This window comes from Camellia sinensis, chromosome 2 (genome assembly GCF_055761805.1).
Source record: "Camellia sinensis isolate YWXY chromosome 2, ASM5576180v1, whole genome shotgun sequence".
NCBI lineage: Eukaryota > Viridiplantae > Streptophyta > Magnoliopsida > Ericales > Theaceae > Camellia > Camellia sinensis.
The window spans coordinates 40,377,966-40,399,500 of record NC_138962.1 but is presented as its reverse complement, the minus strand read 5'-3'; the positions used below and the strand labels follow the sequence as shown (position 1 = coordinate 40,399,500).

Genomic DNA, 21,535 nt, shown 5'->3' with positions numbered 1-21,535 from the left:
AACCCCCACTCCTTTCTCCCTTTTACTTACCTGCTTTTGATGGTTAGCATTAGGGCATATTTAATTTAGCATACCTTATGCTATGCATGCGTGCATCCATTCATTTGTATTGCATGCACCGGGCTCGGTGCATCATACTAATTGCATGATATTTCAAATCTAACTTGAACACATGTTATCTGTGCATTTCACATGCCATCCATAGATTAGCCAAGCCTATTTTAGTGACATTCTGTATGTGATGCATTAGCCATTTTAACATGAACTAGGATCATGTATGATTGCTAACTAGTTTCTTATTTTGGCTCGGAGTACACTGTGAGTATTTTCATGCTTTGGCATCTTGCATGTATGTGAGTGTTAACATGATAGCATGCTTGCCATGTGACTATATGCTTATGTGATATAAACTACCTGAATGCCTGTGGGCGAAGGTTGGATTGCTTGAGTTGGAACAACTCGTCAAAATCTGCATTTTAGCCTACTTACGAGTAGTAAGCAGTTTTCAAAAACAAACATGAAATGTTTCGTTCCAGTTCAGACGATTCAGTCTATACTTGTATGCTGCGCGCATCACATAGTAAATCTAGGCTAATAACCGGAATAAGAACGCATAATGTTTTTAAAACAAGATATCATGGTTAGTAGAGGCCGATCTTTGATCGGGCGAGCGGGGGTGCTCATAGCTGACCTTCTCCAATCATACCCATGTTCCCGAACCAAGGCAACTTTGGTGATGACGGACATGTGGCCTTAGGCAACGAGTCAGGGTTTCCTAAATTCTCCCATAATAAAATATTTAGGTGGCGACTCTGTATCTGGCAAAGCAGTTCATGTTTGGCACTTCTTTACAAAAATCTGTTTTCCAAAACGATTTGCCAGATTTGGACTATTTGGTGATTTATCAATCTCACATTGCATGTTGTGAGATCAAATTAAGAACCGACACAAATCGAGTCCGAACTATAGCATGGGGCCCGCGAGGGCGCGTCTACATTTAGTTTATCTTATAGTTTAGTTTAGTTTATTTTATCCTATAGTTTCATTTATAGTTTATTTTATTTTAGTTTTTGTTATTTTATTTTCTTAATTCATTCTCTACTTGATAGTTTAGGTTGTTTAAATAGTTTAGTTCTGTTAGTTAATTATTTAGTCATCATTTAGTTTATTTTTTTTAGTTTATATATATTTATATATATATATATATATAAACCACAACTGAGAATTACATGTGGTTTATTGGTGGGAAAACTTGTGCTTTTATATTTTGCTTTATTCTCATGATTGGTTCCACGAGTTTGTGTCTATTTGCTTTTGGTGTGTGCAGGACATGAGTCGACGTATTTCCGCTCGGACCTCCAAGAAGGCCAGAGGTTCCACCTCTTCGATGCCACCACCGCCACCGTCATCACCATCCTCGCCACCACCACCGGGTGACTTGCCACGGCCGGAGTGGGCTTCACGCCCGCTTTACAAGCTCACGCAGTTCAACATTCCATATTTTTAGCATGACCCGGACACTTCTTGGGTCGTTGAGCAGCTTCAACTCTGGCAACAGTTGGGCATTTGCATTGTGACAGCGCCCACTTATCCTCGTCTGGTATGACTCTTCTACCAGAACCTGTGAGGATGGACTCTTATCTATCATTGATGGTCATATCGTCCACATCACTATATCCATGATTGCCACCGCGTTAGGGTTTCTCGCCAAGCCAGAATACCAGCCCTTCCCAAAAGTTGAGGATCAACAACCCATAAGTTGAGGGTCAACAACCCATACATAGCCTCATCCAGCAATACTTCCTAGGGGCCCACAGTGACACCAGTTTCACATGCTTGCGGCGGAGCAAGCTGCCTAGCCGCTTGCTATTCATTGATTCCATGGTCCATACGAATGCCCTTCCACTTGGGCATAGAGCTGAGCGCCGTTTGGAGTTTGTTCGGGTTTTACAGGGTTATCAGCATGGCTATCAGGTCTCGTTGGATCATATCATCTAGATGCATGTGCGAAAATTTCTACGAGAGGCAGTTCGGCCTTAACCTATGCAGAACCTGACTTGGCCACTACCATTTGCTAATTTTTTGACACTTGTCTTTGAGCTGAACGGCCTCCCCATTGCTGAGAATAAGGAGATTGATAGAGCGTATCCGACTTTTGGCCAACGGGAATGGCAGCATAGCATATCTCATATCCCGCAGCAGGTTGGTGCCCCAGTTGATGAGGCCCAGGACCCCGTACACGACCACCCACCTCATCCTGTTCCCCCCGTGGCTCCCTAAGGGGACCCACTTTACATGACTCGCGAGGAGTACTTACAGCTTCAGCACTCTGTGGATCAGGTCCACTGTACTCTTTGTGATCACCACCAGAGTCTCATGGAGTTACGCACGAATTTTCAGGCACATCGAGACTATTCTCAGGCGGCCTTCGACCAGCTGCACGCCCGCCAGCTCGACATCCAGCAACGGGTTCAGGATGAAGCCTTTGAGGCGCAATCTTTGATGCACGCCTTGTTTGCCCAGCATTTCCCGCCACCACCACCACCGGATTCTCCGTAATACCCACTGTATATTGCTTTATTTTTATTATTTTTATTTTTTTTAGTTATTTCTTCTTCTCAAAAAAAAAAAAAAAAGTGAAGTGTGTGTGTGTGTTACTATATGCTTACCTGGATGTGCACCTACAATCTCTGGTAATCTTCTCTCATTTCTCTTTACTTTTCCATTGAGGGTAATGTGATATTCAAGTTGGGGGATGAGGGTTGTATTTTCTTTTGTGCATTTCTATTTGGCTCAATCATTCATGCTTATACCTGTTTCACTTGATTGCATTACTTCACTTGATGTGACTTGTTGCTAGTAGGGTGATGATATTTGTATATGTTAATTGGGGAGCATAGTAGACTTGTATGAAAAGGATTTATTGGGTAGATACTTGCATGTGATGTTTGCATTAGGGGAGTCGTTTGTGCTTGTGGTATTAGTACACTTGCCATAAGTATGTCTTAATTCACATGAACACACTCTCATAGTGGTGACCTCTTTATTATAATCCCTGGTGTACATCATTGATAATGCTAGGGTTGTAGAAAAGAATAAATGAGGAGCTAAGATTCTCTTAAAAAGAAAAAAAAAAACTTAACTTGTTTGGGTTCGTAACCTTTTTAGCTCGAGTTATTAAGCCCGTAGGGGTGTCTTTACATCTAGTGCCCTAAAACCGTCTGGTTTGGGAGTCATTGGCCCAATACTTGCTACATGGGTTAATTAGAAAGCTTAAGGAACTTAAACATTGCACAGTTAAGGAAAAAATAAGGAGAATGACTTGTTCGAATTCATAACCTTTTCTATTCGAGTTATTAAGCCCGTAGGGAAGTCTCAACACCTAGTGCCCTAAAATCATCTGGTTTAGGAGTCATTGGCCCAATACTTGCTACATGGGTTAATTAGAAAGCTTAAGGAACTTGAACATTGCACAGTTAAAGAAAAAATAAGGAGAATGACTTGTTCGAATTCGTAGCCTTTTCCATTCGAGTTATTAAGCCCGTAGGGAAGTCTCTACACCTAGTGCCCTAAAATCATCTGGTTTGGGAGTCATTGGCCTAATACTTGCCACATGGGTTGATTAGAAAGCTTAATGGATCAGGACATTGCACAGTCATTTAAAAAAAAAAAAATTGAGAATCTTGGCTGCAACAGGTTAGTTTTTTCTGTATATGTTGGGTGTTATTATGAGTTACACTGGGCTATTATAGTGGACAGTTAACTAATATGGAGATTGCACTTTACACAAAAGGTACTGATGATTTGTCTACTAGCATGCACAAGTACAAGGGATTTTACTTTTGTATTAACTGAATTGTGGTTTTGACTCAATAGGTTCCTTCATACTTGTCCACTGTGCCTTTAATGACTCATTATGTTTTAATATCACACTGTAGTGGCACATAAGTTGATTGTTAGGTGGAGTAGTGTGGTTAATTGTTGGGCGTATATGAATATGAAAATGTTTGTGGGTATCATTTCTGGAACCCTTACGAAACTTTACTCGTCCACTTGGGGTAACTTTGTGGTTTAAAGGCTTCTTGCATATGTTAAATGCAACCGTTTTCCCACGAAAGAGGAAATAGCTAGATTTTGTTTAATTTAATTTTATTTTTATTACTTGCTTGAGGGCTAGCAAGTTGTAAGTTGGGGGATGTGATTAAGGCCGAATTGTACATCATTGAGGCCGTTAATTAGGATCTCTTAACTTCACTTGCTTATCAAAATGTATACTTTATGTGTGTTGATTATCAATCAGGTTATACATAGTCGGAGCATAAAATGGGCAAAAAGACAAAATTTGGAGAGAGTTGACTTTCTCGCACGTGCGTTGACTTTTTCTAGGAAAACGTGCCAGATGTTTTAAACCTGTTTGGAAAGACACCATAGGATAAATATGCAAGAAAAAGGTTGGATTAGGGTTCGGAAGTAGTTTTGTCAAGAAAGAGAGGCTGGGGTTTGAAAAGAAAAGGAACTTGAAGCTTCAAGCATGTCTCCCATGGTGGCTTCTTCTCTATCTACCTCCTTCCACTCCTCCATGAGTGGCTAGTCTCATTTTCTAGGGTTTTGATGAAACCCTAGCCATGTAATTAGTTTTTCTTTTTGATTTTCAATTATGTAAGGTTTTGAACAATTGTATGGTGTTTTAGAAGTTATATATATATAATTTTCATTATCTCTTCAAGTATTCGGCTTTCTGTGATTGTTGAATGTCTTCTATACATGAGTTTTCTATTCTTTCACATTCAATGTATGAGACGAATCATACTACAAGGGACGAGTCGTGTCACTACCCTAGTTTAGAGTGAATGATTCGTACTACTTGAGATGGTTCGTGCTCGTACATTGAACGTGATGATTTTCTTGTTAAATGCTTTGAACTTGTAGTTGCGAAACATTAATCCGTTCAAACCATAACATAATTGTTGTCAATTGGAAACCTTATTTACGTGACTAGTGGTGGACTCTTTGCCCTAGGTTTTTCTCCAATTCAGTAAATCCAATTTCAGTTATAATTGATAATTTAATTATTTAGTTTAATTTATTCGTTATTAAATTAGGTTATGATCAATCATTCTTTTCATCAAAATTAATTTAGGAATTTATCAATTAAATTAGTTTAATTTCACAATTGTCCCTGTGGATCGACACTTGGACTTACCATTATTCTAAAAGAATTTGGTGTAGTTTAGCGTTTAATTTGGTGTGTTGAACGACCCATCAGAATCGCAAACTTTGTTCTTCTTTTGTGCATATAAAAAATTCAAATTTCCTTTTTTGACCCAGAGGATATTAAAACCCAATGATTTGGGACATGAGATAGTGGTTGTGGAAGAGGAGTAGGACTCTTGGTGATGAAAGAGAACGAAAGAGAAAAAAAGAAAGTCAAAATGATGATAATAGGAAAGCTAGAAAAAATGGTTGTGGGTTTGGTGAATTTTTTCTTCTTTGGTCTTGCATTTGATATACTGAGGTTACTCTTCTAACTTCATTTATGTTTGTGACACTATGCTTTGTTTGGGTCTAGGATTTATGGAGGGAAACAAAAAGTGAAGACAAAAGAAAAGAAAAATGATGAGAAGTTTTGTTTTTTGTTGGACTAAAAAAAATGAGAAGGAAATGAATAGGAATTTCTAAAAAATTTCAATTTTTTTTGTGTAGTTAACAAATGAAAAATATTCAAGTAATTTTATTTCCCTTTCCTTTTTCTTACCCTCAGCAAAGAAACATAGCTTCAGGGAAAATGACAAGAATCGTCATATCTACATTTTCTCTTATGTGAAATCTTTCTTAATAATTATTGGATTTTTGTGTTTGCTTAGTCCATATGACATCTGTTCCAGTGGCTAATTCTTTGGTGTTGCAGACTGACTAGCTCTGTTGACTTCAGTAAAGATATGAATTTTTGGTACCAAGATAAATGGAGTGGAAGCTTCCCTATGAAGTTGTACATTATAAAAGATGTACCAAACACCAACCTTGGGCACATCATTTTAGAGAATAACAAGAATAAGGCAGTTACCAAAGGCAAAGATGCACAAGAGGTTTGTATAGCTTTTTATATCTGATTAATTGGTTCAAATTTTGATCATGCACCTATAATTTCGTCATTACTGCACAAATTTTTTCCTTGAAGACAAATTGAAATCCTTGAGGTGGCTTGTGTGGTTTGATTGATTTATTTGCTTGATTTTGGTGGAAGGTGTTTGACTGAATACATGGTGGCTTGTTTGGTTTGATTGATTTGTTTGCTTGATTTTGGTGGAAGGTATTTGATTGAAAGCACCATTGGTAGTTGGGATGATCCCAAAAGATTATCAGGGTTGGAAAACTAAAAAATATTTCACCATGTAATAACCAAGAATAGCTTAAATAGTTTTCATCTTTTAGAATAATTTTCAAATTTGTTGTTTGAAAATAGAAAATTGTATTCTAATGATGTAGTGGATCATCTAACTAGATAATACTCTTTAATTTTCCATCTGTTATATAATTTAAAATGGGTTTTAAAAGGGGTTCTAATAGCGCACCCTAAAAAAAAGTTGAAAAGAAAAAAAACAAAAAAAAGGCTGTTAGGAGGCATATAATTCCCCATTTAGTTATTTTCTAAGCATTTTCTGAGCAAATAATTGAAGGATTGGCTCTATAGATGCAACCCAACTTGCATAAATTGTGAATCTGCAAAGGAAGTTAATAGTTTTTCATTATTTTAGTCTCAAGGAGAAACATAATAGTTATGTCTAATCTGAACTTTTACACTATTTGTCATTGATAAATATAAATTCATTATTTTCATTTGTACAATGTTCGTATCTTATTTTGTTTATATATTTTCTTCATTGTTCTCATTCTATTGATTAAAAGGCATATCTACAGATTAGGAGATTTTACTAATTATTTTTTACAAATTAGGCTTGTCTTAAACAGTGTTATTTCTTATATAGGCTTCCCTAAGATGGTTTTTATGATTGGAAAGAATTTAGAAATGTGTAGGGTGTGTTTGGTAACGTTTACGTTTTCAGTTTATATTTACAAAAAATTTATAAACTGGTTTTTGTTTATTTTTTGAAAAACATAAACCACAAATGCGTTTGGTAATTGACAAAATGTTAAAAAAAATTTAAAAATATAAAAAAGAGTGAGAAATGACAAGTGGTGGCAAGTGGCGGCGGAAGACGGTGGTGGAAAGTGGTGACGGTGGGTGGTGGGTAGCTGGTGGTGGTGGGTGGTAGCGGGTGGGTAGTGGTGGTGGGTGGGTGGGTGGGTGATGGTGGCGGGTGGTGGGTGGTAGCGAGTGGGTGGTGGTGATAGTGGTGGTGGTGGCGGGTAGTGGTGGCAGGCAAGGTGGTGGTGACAGGCAGGTGGTGGTGGGTGGGTGGGTGACTGTGGCTGGTGGGTGGGTAACGGTGGCAGGTGGTGGGTGGTCGTGGTAGTGGTGGTTGTGGCGGGTGATGGGTAGTGGTGGCAAGTGGGTGGCGGATGGCGGGTGGTGGTGGGTAGGTGGTAGGTAGTGATGGTGGGTGGGTGGGTGGGTGACGGTGGCGGGTGGTAGCGAATGGGTGGTGGTGGTGGTGACGATGGGTGGTAGGTGGTGGTGGCATGTGGGTGGCGGTGGGTGATGGCGGGTGGTGGTGGTGGTGGTGGGTGGGTGGGTGACGATGGCGGGTAGTAGGTGGTAGCGAATGGGTGGTGGTGGTGGGTGGCGGGTGGCGGGTGGTGGTAGTGGTGGTGATGGGTGGTAGGTGGCTAGTGGTGGTGGGTGGATAGTGGTGGCAGGTGAGTGGTGAGTGGTGAGTGGTGGTGGCAAGTAGGTGGCGGGTGGTGGTGGTGGTGGCGGGCGGTGGATGGTAGTGGCGGGTAGTGGGTGGTGGCGGGTGGATGGCAGGTGGGTGGTGGTGGTGGTGGTGGTGGTGGTGGTGGCAAGGAGTGGGTGGTGGTGGCAAGTGGGTGGCAGGTGAGTGGTGGTGGCTAGTGGGTGGTGGTGGTAGATGGCGGTGAGTGGTGGTGGCAAGTGGTGGTGGGGGGTGGGTGGTGGTGGCGGAAGACGGTGGTGGAAAATGGTGGCGGGTGGTGGCTAGTGTTGGGTGGTAAAAAAAAAAAAACTGAAAACTCAGAATGGAAACCCATTTTTTGTGTTTTCATTTTTTGGTCAAATTTATAAACTGAGACCACTGATTTATAAATCAAAAATTTTACCAAATAAATTTTTATTTGAGTTTTTAAAAATTTTATAAATATAAATAGAAAATTGAAAACGTAAGTGTTACCAAACGACACCGTAATATTAACATTTATTAGTGTATGGATGTCCTACCCTTGTTGGTATTTTTTAAATTATTTTGAATTTCTTTTATAGGTGTGATATTCATTGCTTTAACATTTCACTTTAGAATTTCTTAATATAATATTATTCCCCTTCTTCTGCTAATTTTCGCTTCGATTCCCAACAAAAATTAATAAATAAAACAATGAACAACAATTAAGGAAATTTCTACAACGAATAGCAGACACTATATGGGCACTAGGTTGCGTGCCTTGCGTGCAGCCACTCTCACTAGCTATATGTATAAAGCATGAGTGCTGGGGGACGAAATTTTCGGTCTCGCTGAAATTACCTAATTGCCCCTTTGCTCAAAGCTCAAAAACCACATCGTTTTAGGGTACAATTTTGACCCAAAAAAACGCCCTGTTGCTTCATGCCTCACGTCTCTGCAGCGCCGGGCCTTTCTTTCTTTCATCTCCTTCTAGATCTAGACAAAGAGACATGATTTATATATATTTATAAATATAAATCAAAACAAACAGGCAATTGCCTTGCAGACTATGAATCTTAACATGAAATCATAGTTTAATTTTTAAAAAATAAAATTTACAGAAAAGTGGGTTTCATTTAGACAGTAGTTAGAGAGAGAATGAAATGTGATAATGAAGTGAAGTTTGCATTATATGGTTGCTAGAATTGAAAAGTGGGTTCCTAATTTCAAAGAATTTTAGCAAAACTGAGTGTACTTTGTTCTGGATCTAGAAGGAAGGAAGAAAGAAAGAAAGAAAGCAAGAAGGAGAAAAAGAAAAGGAGGATAGAGGGAGGGAGTGGTGTGGCTGAGGGGAGAGCAGTTGGAGAGAGAATGAAATATAAGATTGGAGTTTGCTTTATATTCCAAGCACTAGAATTTTTTTTTTTAAATGTTAAAAAAAAATTAAAGTTCAACTCAATCAATTAATAATATTTAATAATATTATAAATATTTTGTAATTAACAATTAATATATATAATTTTATCATCGTATGTATAAGAGAGTAATTAAAATTTTTATTTTTTCTGTTATTTTGTTTAACAACAAAATCTGAGAAAGGGTATTTGTAATTTTCGAAACAATAAGAAGTAATTTATATTTTAAGTAAATCTAAAAAGATGTATATATAATTTACGCTTTATTTATTAACAAAGAAAAGTTGATTTAACATTTTTAATTCTTAAGTTAAAGTTTAATATCAAAATTGGGGTTTTGACTCTTCTACAACAAATGGATATTCATAAAAAACAAAAAAAAAAATTAGAATGACTCATTTAAATGTTTTAAATTTGTAATCAATGATTTCTAACTCAACAAATTGATATGTACAAAAAAAAATATTTAAAAATGATTTTTTTAATTTATAAATATCCGACCCAATAAGATTGAAATACTTTTAAGATTAAATATTTTTGAACTTATAGAAAAATTATTACCCAGTGGCAATATACCACTTGTATGTTTGATATTTTAAAAATATACAAATTTTATTTCAAAATTTGTAACTCCTAGAACTATTTTTGTAAAAAGTATCTTTTGGGTGATATATATTGTTATGCATATTGTAAATTTAAGAAGCCATAAGAATATGAAGTTCTTAGGTTTAGTTGAAAATTGACAATGATTTATCATATATATATATATATATATATATTATTAAAAGTAGTATTTTTTCTATACTTAGGTGACACATTATAAAGGCTCATTTTTTTTTTTTCTAAGAGAGTCACGTCAATATATATTTTCTTAATTATATATAGAGTTTTACCCAAATTCAAACTTAATTTAAATTATACTAACTTTACTTATTTTATGTGGATTCTATTTGATAAATATTTCTTTTCTATATATTTTTCATGTTACATTGAAATAACTTACAAATCCAATTCCAATTCCAATTTTGTGTTTTATGTTTTTCTTCTTAATTCTTTCACGGGTATTATGATTTTTTTTTAAAATGTTAAATTACCTTTTTCTTTTTCTTATTTTTCCGTACATTACTCTATACCTAATACCAATTATATATTATTCTATGTTATGGATTTGTCGTTTAAATTTTATAGTGATTCTATATATGAAATTGTACTTTCTTTCCTATATTATTTTATATAATCACAACTCACAAAAGGAAAAACTTGCACAACAATCATACGCTCGAGAAACTTCTAAAGTTTAGATTTACTACTTAAGTTACTTCTTCAATTGTTGAATAATAAGTTCTTTTATGTTTGAGTTAATTACACTTTTACTCCCTAAACTATCACCATTTTGTTTATGTAGTCCCTAAACTATTAAATTTGTCTTCTTAATTCCTAAACTTTCAAAAATTTATGTTACTTAGTCCCCAATGGTAGATGGCGTTAATTATTTAACAGAAAATGGATCATGTGCACTACATATGAGCTACAAGAATGGTGAAAGGGTTAAAGACATTTTATATATCTTCATTAAAAAAGAAAAAAGAAAATTAATAGCAGGAAAACTTTCCTGGTAGCTCATAGATAGATAGATATCTATATATGCTCATCAAATCCAAATCAAACCAAAGTTCCTGTATGACAAAGCACATGGCCCAATTCCTTTGGCACTCGTTCCAGAAACATGTTGACCAACTCAAAGCAGCAGATCCATCTGATAAAAAAAAATGAAAAATAAAAAAGATCCATAAACAGCAGATCCATAAATAGGAACTTTATTAGATAGTTTTTAAAATATAAGGTTGTGATTGGTAGAATTTTTCTAAATATGATTTGAGAGTAGGAGTTGTATTTTGAGTTTATGAGTTATGAAATTATGATTTGAGTGTGGAAAATTTGTTTGGTGAAAGAGTTTTGAATTGGGTGGAAAATTTTTGATATGACATATAATATTTGATACAAAAACTTACAACTCATAACCAAGCATATAACTCAAAATTCTATTAAAGCACATAATTTTTTTAAAAAAAAAATTGGAAAATATTTTTTTTCGAATATATAAAAATTAACATATGTCAATTGCAAAAAAAAAAAAAAAATTACACTGTTCCGGTCAACTGGCCGGATGACTGGTGGGACAATCGGTTAGTCTAAATTTTTCCGTCTTCGATCGAGTTTTCAAAAGTGAGTGTAGAATTATAATTTGAAACTCCTAAACAAACGTGAAGCGCGAATGATATAGTGGAATTATATTTTGAGAATACAACCAAACAGAGCTTAAGTTTTCCGGGAAATTCTATTTTCACACACCAAATTATCTCTGTGTACATCTTTTCTCAATCCACACATTTAGTAATTTGATTTTTATTTCTTTATCTCAGTCCATACGCTTCACATTCTAAATATACCCTCACTTTCTCTGTGCACATCTTCTCATTCCATCATTTTTCATTCCAAAAACCTTAATTTTCATGAACATCAACTTCAGCCACAAACAGGAACACGAACTTGAGCAAAGCATCAATGAAAGAACACGACCTATTCTCAGAAGCTTTCTTGACCTTTGGATCATTGTTGGGTTTGATAAAGTAGTTCTTCTTTGCACTAAGCCACTTCTTTGTCTTCGCTGCAGTAGTTTGTTTCTTGGTACTAAAGGTGTAACTTCTGAGATATCTCTGTCTCTAAGCATAGCTCTCATGGAGATTTTTGGGTGGCCTTGCATAGCCAAGAGGAGAAGAAGAAGATGGTGATGATGATGATGATGAGGCTTCCTCTTGCTTGTTCTTGCTCAACAGTCTCAAGAATTCTTTATCTGCTTGTGCCCATGGATAGAGCTTCATGTGTCTTTTCTCCACTGGCAATGGAGATTGGACATCTAATATACACCCTTCAATGCAACTTTTGTAAACACAATTCCATAAATTGCTTTTAATAGGCATATGATCATGTTTTGATAGATGGGGCTATATGTCTTCTATTTAACTTTTGGAAGATTAATTGTTTAAATTTCATTTTCAGAACGAAGTCCGCCGATTGAAGAAGTTATACAATCAGGTGTTGTTCCCCACTTTGTATGATTGAGGTTTGGGCATGGAAGGCGATGGCTAGTAGTGAAGTGGCTGGTGAGATGGTGGTGGGTGAGATGTGTATAAAGAAATTGTGAGATGTGTAGATGAGATGGCAGTGGGTGAGATGGTAATTTTGTTAAAGGATAAAATTGTGATTTTGAAAAAATTCATTAAGGCCTTGTTTGGGATGCTACCTTTTTAGCCAATTAGCCAAAAAGTTATTAAATTGGCCAATTAGCCAATTAGTCATACCAAAAAGTCAACAATTACTGCTTCTCTCTACTTTTTGCACAGTTTTTCGTAATTAGTCAAAAAGTCATCCTAAACATACAAGTTTTTTTTACCTACCTTTTTAGCCAATTAGTCAAAAAGTTACTAAATTAGCCTGTTCCCAAACGAGGCCTAAGTGTGTGGAGTAAGGAAACTTGGTGTGTGGAAACAAAATTTCTTAAGTCTCCTTCCAATTGATTTTCTTTTTCTTTTTCTTTTTCTTTTTAAATAGAGATATATGTAAAATATCTAATTTAGCCCTTTTACCAACCTTGTAGCTCATGTGCCATGCACATGATCCCATTTTCTATTAAATAATTAACGTCATCTACCATTAGGGAGTAAGTAGAATGAGTTTGTGAAAGTTTAGGGACTAAGAAAACCAATTCAATAGTTTAGGGACTACATAAACAAAATGGTTATAGTTTAGGGGATAAAAGTGTAATTAACCCTTTATGTTTTGACATCATATTACAAATGATTAATCACTTTATATACTGAGATGTATCTATTGTTTGTATCTTTTCATTATTTTTTTCTTTTTGAGTTTAGATGTTGTTATGTGATTCTTTCTTGATTAATTGTTGTTAAATTTCTTTTATATAGTTGATATTTTAATTTAATTAAGAGTGTTTATTTTACAATCTTATAATTATATATATATATATATATATATATATATATATATATATATATCATATAAAATCATTATGTAATAATCCAACTACAACATACTTATATTTAATTTTTTTAATAAATTTTATATAATTTTTATTTCTAGATATTTTTATTTTCTAAATGAATATAAAAGAAAATTAAATAGTTGGAATTATTTTTAATTTTATGTTATTAATTCTTCTGCTAATTTAACTATTGTTTTTAATATCAAAATGAGTATTTATTTTATTATTTAATATATCATAGAAAATTATTATATGATAATTACACTTTTATAATACGATAAAACTAAAATTATTAAAATACATAAATAATTTAACTAAATTAACATATATAAGTATTCAAATAACAATTTTATAGAACTATAGCACCAATATTATCAAAATAAATAATTAAAATCATACTTTAATTTTAATTTTAAATTAAAATTAAAAATAAAAATATTTTTTTATAATGCATGTTGTACTATTAAATTTTTTTATTTTTTTTGAAAAAAAAATAATATGTACATTACACGGGTTAACTGTTAGTTTATAATAATAATAGAGATAAATCATTTCAACAAATCAAGTGTCTATCTTTCATAAGTTAGCAAATTTAAACTTATATTATGGTTTGGATAATGGGTTTGTTTAGTGTAATTTTTCTCATACTAAAAATAAATTATCTGAAATCAAGAGTTAAAAGTACTATTTCTCCAACTTCTATATAATTAGTTTTTTTTTTTTTTTCAACTTTTTGAGTTATTTCGATATTTGAAACTATAAGCGAAAGTTATACTAATACTCTCATAAATTTTCAAATTAAAAAAGAAAAAAAAAAGTTATTAGTTGATTCAGCAAGCTACATTGAATAGGATCGATATCATAGCAATTTTTAATTTATATTATGTCATATAAATAAAAGAGTAAAACATCTAAATATTAGGACAATTTAGACTGTGCACCCCTAAAAAAATTCACGTATAAAAAAATTACTATTTTTATGATAAAAATTATAAATATTTATAGTCTATTATGTCACGTTGTAATAAAGTTACAAATAATGATTTTAAAATGTGCACTTTAAAATTATGAATAGCAAAATTATCTTACTTTATGTTTTTTTGTTATGACATTTTATGGTAAGAAAAATTACTAACAAAAAAAATATGTATGATTACTTCACTTATTTCAAAATCTCACAAATAAATTTACAATTATAAAATTTGTACACTTTATAATAGATATTATATAATGGGAGCTTTGCTCGCCCAACTTTCAAAATAAATATAATTTATTAATTTTTTTTAAAATAAATATTTTGAATTTATAATATTGTTGAATTGTAATAGAATAGGAAGTGTGTAGGGTGTATGTGATGTCATTCAGTAGTTTGAGAGTAAAATTATAAATTAAATGATAGATTGACAAATAACTATATTGCAGTTTGGGATGGTTTCAATTTGTTAGTTGATTGAAAAATATTCTTAGCCAATTATTAACTATGTGCATAATATATAACATTAATTTGTATAAAAATATTCATATTTATAATTATTAATTTATAACAAATTTCACATTTTAAATCTCTCTCACAATCCTTTTTATTTTTGATAATATATAAGTAGTAATTATAACAGCGCAAAATAGTTTCCAAGGCTGGCTTTAGAGCTAGGCCACTCAAGCGGCTGCCTCAGGCCTCATTCCTGTGAAGGCCTCCTAATTTTATTTGTTTTTGGTATGTTTAGGGACTTCTATAATTAAGGTGGTCATGAAGCGCTTATTTTTATACTAAAGTCCATATGAAATGCACAATTTTTTACTAGTGATTTGATTTGCTTTGGTCAAGTTTAGTAGAAAACTTAATCCTCCAATTTTATAGTTGAGGAATCAAAATCAATCATATATTATGATTTAATTTTTTCAATTTTTAATTTAGTATAAATGAGAGGTTTACAATAGACTTTAAAAGTTTTGTTATAAAACCTCACATCCAAATAAATGAAAGCAAATTATGGAGATGCTCTATAAATGTATTAATATTAATAATACATGTAAGAATTGCTTTTGTGGAAAGAAAATTTTCAAAATTAAAATTGATAAATTCATACTAAAGATTAACTATATTTAAAGAAAAAATTAAGTGAATTAACTATTTTATCAAAAACACAAATTAGAAAAACTTGATTAAAAAGTTTAGTTAGTAACTTTGCATCATAAAATGCAAGAAAAAATAATTTCAAATGAAAATAAAATATTAAAAATTATTATTATAATTTAAATAGCAAAGGACCATATTTTAAAATTTTGCCTTAGGCTCCCAAAAGGGTTGAGCTGTCCTTGGTAGTTTTGAAAGCAAATTATAAATTTCAAAATTTAACCTGCGATTAATAGATAAAATTATGCAAATTGATGTGATTTTAACAGATTAAGCAGTAATTTACACATTTCTAATAGTGTGTGACAGCAGAGTTTAGCTGATATCTCTTGAATGAAAGAGAGAAGATTGGTATGTTTGGAATTATGGTGTAAAAAGATAAATAAAAATTTTATTTTTATTTTTTATCTTTTTTTAATGAAAATGAACATAAGAAATTAAAAATTGTGGTGTAGATAGAAACTTTCAAGTACTTTCTGTTGCCCATAAAAAAAAAAAGTACTTTTTGTTTTTTTCCGATACAACGGAGGAGAATTAATTAATATTTACAACCCTTGATTTGCCGAATAAAAGTGTATGTATGACAGTGATTAATTAGACTATGAGGTCATGTTTGATTCATAAGATTAATAGTGAAGTATTAATAATCCTATTAAATTAGTGTGGTATTCACTATTCAATTGGATTAATATCCATTGGATTAATAATCACACCTCTATCCCATTTCTAATAATTCTACAAATTTGTTGGATTAATTATCCATTGGATTAATAATCCTAAACCAAAATGTTAAAACAAACATAAGATAATTGGACCCACGGATTAATAATCTCAATCCTATGCTCTAATCCACCCAATCAAACATGACCTGAAAAATGCTAGGAATACAAAAAAATTATCAAAATGTGATTGATTTAGCAAATTTTTTGATAAATTTAGTTACCAATTACTATTATAGTAGTCTTGTATAGTACAACTTAATACTCCAAAAAAATTTATAACTTACACATTTCTTGTATATTTAAAATAATTGATAAAAAAAAAAAAATCTCATGTATCCAAAAAAAAAAAAAAAAAAACTTGGGTCATATTTGGATCCAACTTGGAAAAAAGCAGAGATCTGAATAATATAGAAAATTTGATTAGAAAAATGATGTGGCTAAGATCTAATTTTTGTATAGTAGCAACCACACATAAAATGAATCTCAACCCTAATAAATTTTTATTTTCTTTTTGAGTACCTAGTATTGTTGAAAAATAGATCCCTGAAAAAATTAGTCATTTGGACCCATTATTTATTCTATTCAATAAGAAATTAATGTTAAAATTTGGATATTGTGACTACTGTTTCTTAATCCCCAGAACTTAAGCTTGCAAGCTGCAACAATTTTTTTTTTTTTGTGCGAATAATTAAAGATAATGGCCCCTTTCTGTTGCCACTCATGCACCAAATTAGGTAGTACCAATACGATATTGAAAATTACTGTCACCACTCAAAACCAACCAAGCTAGGCACCTGATAATGCCACACCCCTATAAGATTTCACCCTGTGAGCATGCAGGGCTGATAAGAAAATCATTTCAATCTCATTCCACAATAATCATGGCAAATTGGCAACGAAGAGATAAAACCTCAATTGGTAATAATTTAATCCACAATACCATAAGTCTCGTCTCCAGCAATGCTAGGAATCATGAAAAGTCTTTCATGAAAATGATCACGAAAGATTTGTGATCTTTGAATTACATATAAAATAAAACACCACACACTAATTAAGGTAATCTAAAGGTCACAAATCTTTCATGATCATTTTCATGAAAAAAATTTCATAATTTCTAACATTTCTCGTCTCCCAACAACCCACAAGGAAGAAGGTAATATTTAAAGCATAAGACAAAAACCCATAAAGCATATAAATAATAACTAATGTCTCTACAAAATAACTCTTAGCACTCTATTCACCAATACAACTTGTGCAACACTATTCCTTTGGACCTGTAATAAAGAAGAAGACAATAAGTTTGATAGCTCAAAAAGTAACAACTACCATAACTAGCCAGATTTATGCAAAAATAAATAAATAAATAAAATTCAATAAGTAAAATTAACCTACAAGGACTTTTCATAAATCTTTTGTGATTCAATAGTGTAAAGACAAATTCATGCACTTCAGTTATCATTAAAGATAAAATAATTCCAATAAGGCGAGTTCAATGATCATACAATTTAGAAACTAATAGGGATTACTATTCGAAATCTCAACAAATTTGATATTCAATACAAACAATCCAAACCTCAACAGTTTGATAAACACAAACTCAAGTTTTTGCAGCTGCAGCCACAGTAACATAAGCCAAAACCAAAAAGAGTAACAAAAGTGTCTCAATAGTTAGCCTCCAGTTGCTTAGGGTCCAAATCATAGTCAATTGGATTCATCCTCTTGATAAAAAATACATGAATTCACATTGAGCTTATAAAACATTTCAATCACACTAAAATAATGATCACAAATAGTTTTGATAATCTCAAAGTTAACGGAAATTCTCTTACTTGATCCTCATTTAGCATAAATACAAGAAAATATTAAAAATTCAGACAAGAGGGGATTTCATAAATCAATGTTTTAAGGCATTCTTCAAATGAAATATGCAGTTTATTGCAGTGACAAAATCCAAACTCATAAGCCAAAGAGTTCACAAAATTCTCCACACAACTATAGACAAGGAATCCAACAAAATTATAAAAACAACAGTTCTATGAGCCTGAATTCCTATGATTATTAAAATAAAAAAGTTGTCGATCATGCTGGTAGGTTTGTTCATTTCTCATCATCAAGTTTAGGAGTTATTTTTATCTTTTTCATAATTCAGAACTCCGTATGTGGTTGTGATGAAACTAGATCAATATGATTTCTAAAAGAGATAAAGAAAAAAATTAAAACATCAAGCTTAATTTTGTAATCTCAATCAGTAGTGGTGCCACACAAGTTTCGGGGTCACAAAGCACAAATAATTGAAGCAGATGTGTAGTGGCTTCTTCTACATCTAGGGCTAATTGAAAATTTTATCAGTATTTTTACTTGAATACAGTTTGCCTTATTCTAGAGATTCCCACCATTTTTCCCTTCCACAAATGTCCTCAAGAGCAGGTGGTGCCAATGATTGCCATAGCTCTTTGCATTCTGACATTATCCCCATCACCTCATCCAGAGTAGTTGTGTCCTGTGTCATTGCTGCTGAAACTTCTTCATAGATTCTCCCTAACTTACAACTGGCTGGATCAGGTATCCAATTGTGGTTAGCTGACTGCTTTAGAATGGCACCCAATCTGAAGAACATAAAAGGACCATCTTAGAACAAGCCCAGATCATTTGCGGTACCACATTCTAAACTCATCAAAGTACAAGTAACACATGCATAGGGACCCCTGTTCTAGAAGAAATGTTCTCCTAGTTAACTACATGCACTAGAGGCTGGGAAGTCTCATTGAGCATCCCTCAGACTAGGGTTTGAGTGCATACCATCCATATTTCGGATTTTACAGTTGTTAACTTGTGTTTCGGGAAATGATTGCTAGGTATATACACCTACACAACACCCTTTTAATATACCTTGAAAGGTACTTCGCCAGCGAGGTGGTATCAATCCAGGAAGTTTTGGTTTACGCAATGTACGTACATATTTGGTTTGTGTACCCAACTTTTTTTCTTATAAATAGAAGTACTCCCATTTCTCATTCAAAACTAGCTATAACTAGTTTTGGGAAAATATTGCAACCAACTCCAAACGCTGGCTTTCAATTTGTCTATATTCATATCTAAGTTGCTTTAAAACTTTGGTGCTGAATCAAGTTTGATGAGGCAAGCAAATACATGGTTATTCAAACGACAGCAAACAAATAAATACCAAAAAAATAAACAATCATGTTTGGATTGAGTGATTTGGAGAGAAAAAAAAAGAATTAGAGAAATATGTATTTCTCTTACTTATTTGATAACAAGTAGAAAGAAATTGGAAGAAATAGAGAGAAACGTTTCTCTTATAACTCTCATTTTCAATTTTTCCAAAAGTTGAGAGAATGGGACAGAAAAGAAATCAACAAATTTTTATATTTTCGTATTATCAATTTTGTCCCTGTAAAAATAAAAGAAATAAAATGATTGAAAATATAAAAGACTATTTGGTAATATAACATAAAATAATTTCTTTTCTTTTCTCTTATGAAATTTAACCAAACAAGAATGAGATATATTACAATCATTTTTTTTATTTTATTTCCTCCTTATCCAAACAAGAAAGAAATAAATTACAATCATTTCTTTTCTTTTCTTTTATCTTTTAACTTAAATAATTATTTCTTTTCTTTGCTCTTCTACATTTCCAAACATAGTGTTAGCAAACAAATAAACAATTGGTCACAACTGAAAGTAGATTTTTGGGTAAATATTGGGGAAAATAATTTTGAGTCGTGTAGATGAAAAGGACTTTGAAATTTTGGGACGGGATATGACAGATAGGGTTTTAGGGATTTCAAGCCATACCTCTTCAATGAGAGCTCCTGAGATCTTCAAGAACCCCCCTTCGAGAGCAAGAAACGAGAGCAAAAGAGAAATGGACAAGAGAAATCAATTGATTGAGTCGAAGCAAAGAAGAAGAGAGGATTTTAGGGTTTTTAGAGCCATACCTCTTCAATCCCATTGCTGACGAACCAGAGAAGAGGCTGGAGAGGGAATTTGGGTGTAAATGTAATAAAGTTTGAAAAATATTCGATTAATTCACTCAAATCCAATGACTGAATATAGGGGTGTTCGCGGATCGATTTTGTGCGGTTTGTAATTCGGTTTTGACACGCCTGCATTTATTCAGTTTGAGAAAAAGTCAACCTGCAACCGCCGACAGTGCGGTTTGCGATTTTTACTATAAAAAAATTATAAAAATGCACCGTGTTTGGTTTAATTTTTTGGAAATTATATTTTTTATTTTTGGTGTTTTTGGTTTTAAATAAATATTTTTTAATTTTTAAAATTTTAAACATATTTTTTATTTTTTTAAATATACCTTATTTAGATGTATTTAAAAAATAAAATATTTGTAAAAAATTAATAAATACACAAAAATACGAAAATATATTAAATTCTCGTATTTTTTTGAATTTTTGATATTTAGTAAATTTTTTAAGGATTTTTTTCACAAATATTATAATTTTTAAGTGTCTTTATGTTAGATGTATCTAAAAATTAAAAAAATTATTTAAAATATTAAAAAAATAAAACAAAACAAAAAAATATGAAAAATAAAAAAATTAAATTTTTTGAAAAGTGAATCTTGAATTCGAAAACCAAACAAGCTGATTTTTTCGAAATAAATTTTTTGAAGATAGAAAAACTATTTTTTAAATTTTAAATTTTTATAAGTTAGAACATCTCCGATCATTTAGTAATTATTTGATTGAATTCAAGTTTGATAAATGAAGAGCTAAAAATGAGTTCCTATCATTTCATTAAACTTATAGAAATCAAATTAAAGAAGTGACAAATTTTACACCAAATCAATGATAAAACAAATCTTTCACCAAATTTCAAACAATGATATATTTATTTAAATTTCATAAAATTTCAAAAAGAATAATGATCAAGGATGATTTTCTTTCATATAAAATGGTTAAAACAAGTTTTAGGGTAAGTAGAATTTTTCAAAAATATTTTATTCCAAAAAAAAAAAAAGGTATAGATCACAGTGTTCTATACGAGATCAAGTTTTGAATCAAATTTTCACTCAAATTTGATGAAAAAAAAATATATTTTTTACTCAAATGAGTACAAATAGGGTAGCTATGGGAGAAGAAAGGCTGAAAAGAGGTTTTGGTGTGGAGATCATCCCATTCGAGAGATTCCCACCATTTTTCCTCTCTATGAAAAACAGGTAGTGCAGAAGCTTGCTCACCATCCTCATTTATGTGCAAAGAAATAGGCAATCTCCTTAACATGGGACACCATTATATATGAATTTCTTGCAGAGATTCACAGACCATTATGCCCTTCTAAGAAGGATGATGATCAAAAGATGGATTCAAGCCCATCACAGTCTTCAATTATAAATCTTGTTAAATCTCTCACATCCCTTAACG

General features: G+C 32.4%; 1 long non-coding RNA gene across 2 annotated transcripts; it reads right to left on the bottom strand.

Moving 5' to 3' along the window:
* Positions 1-17,019: 17,019 nt before the first annotated feature.
* On the bottom strand, positions 17,020-20,233 carry LOC114313230 (uncharacterized). Of its 2 annotated transcripts, XR_014360839.1 has the most exons (4): positions 20,093-20,211; positions 19,950-19,987; positions 18,524-18,736; positions 17,020-17,404 (listed from the first exon to the last, which is right to left on the bottom strand). It is a non-coding gene; the product is annotated as an uncharacterized LOC114313230 (long non-coding RNA). The 2 variants fall into 2 exon arrangements; XR_003647106.2 differs by lacking the exon at positions 17,020-17,404 and having other exon boundaries at positions 18,332-18,736; positions 20,093-20,233.
* Positions 20,234-21,535: the final 1,302 nt, after the last annotated feature.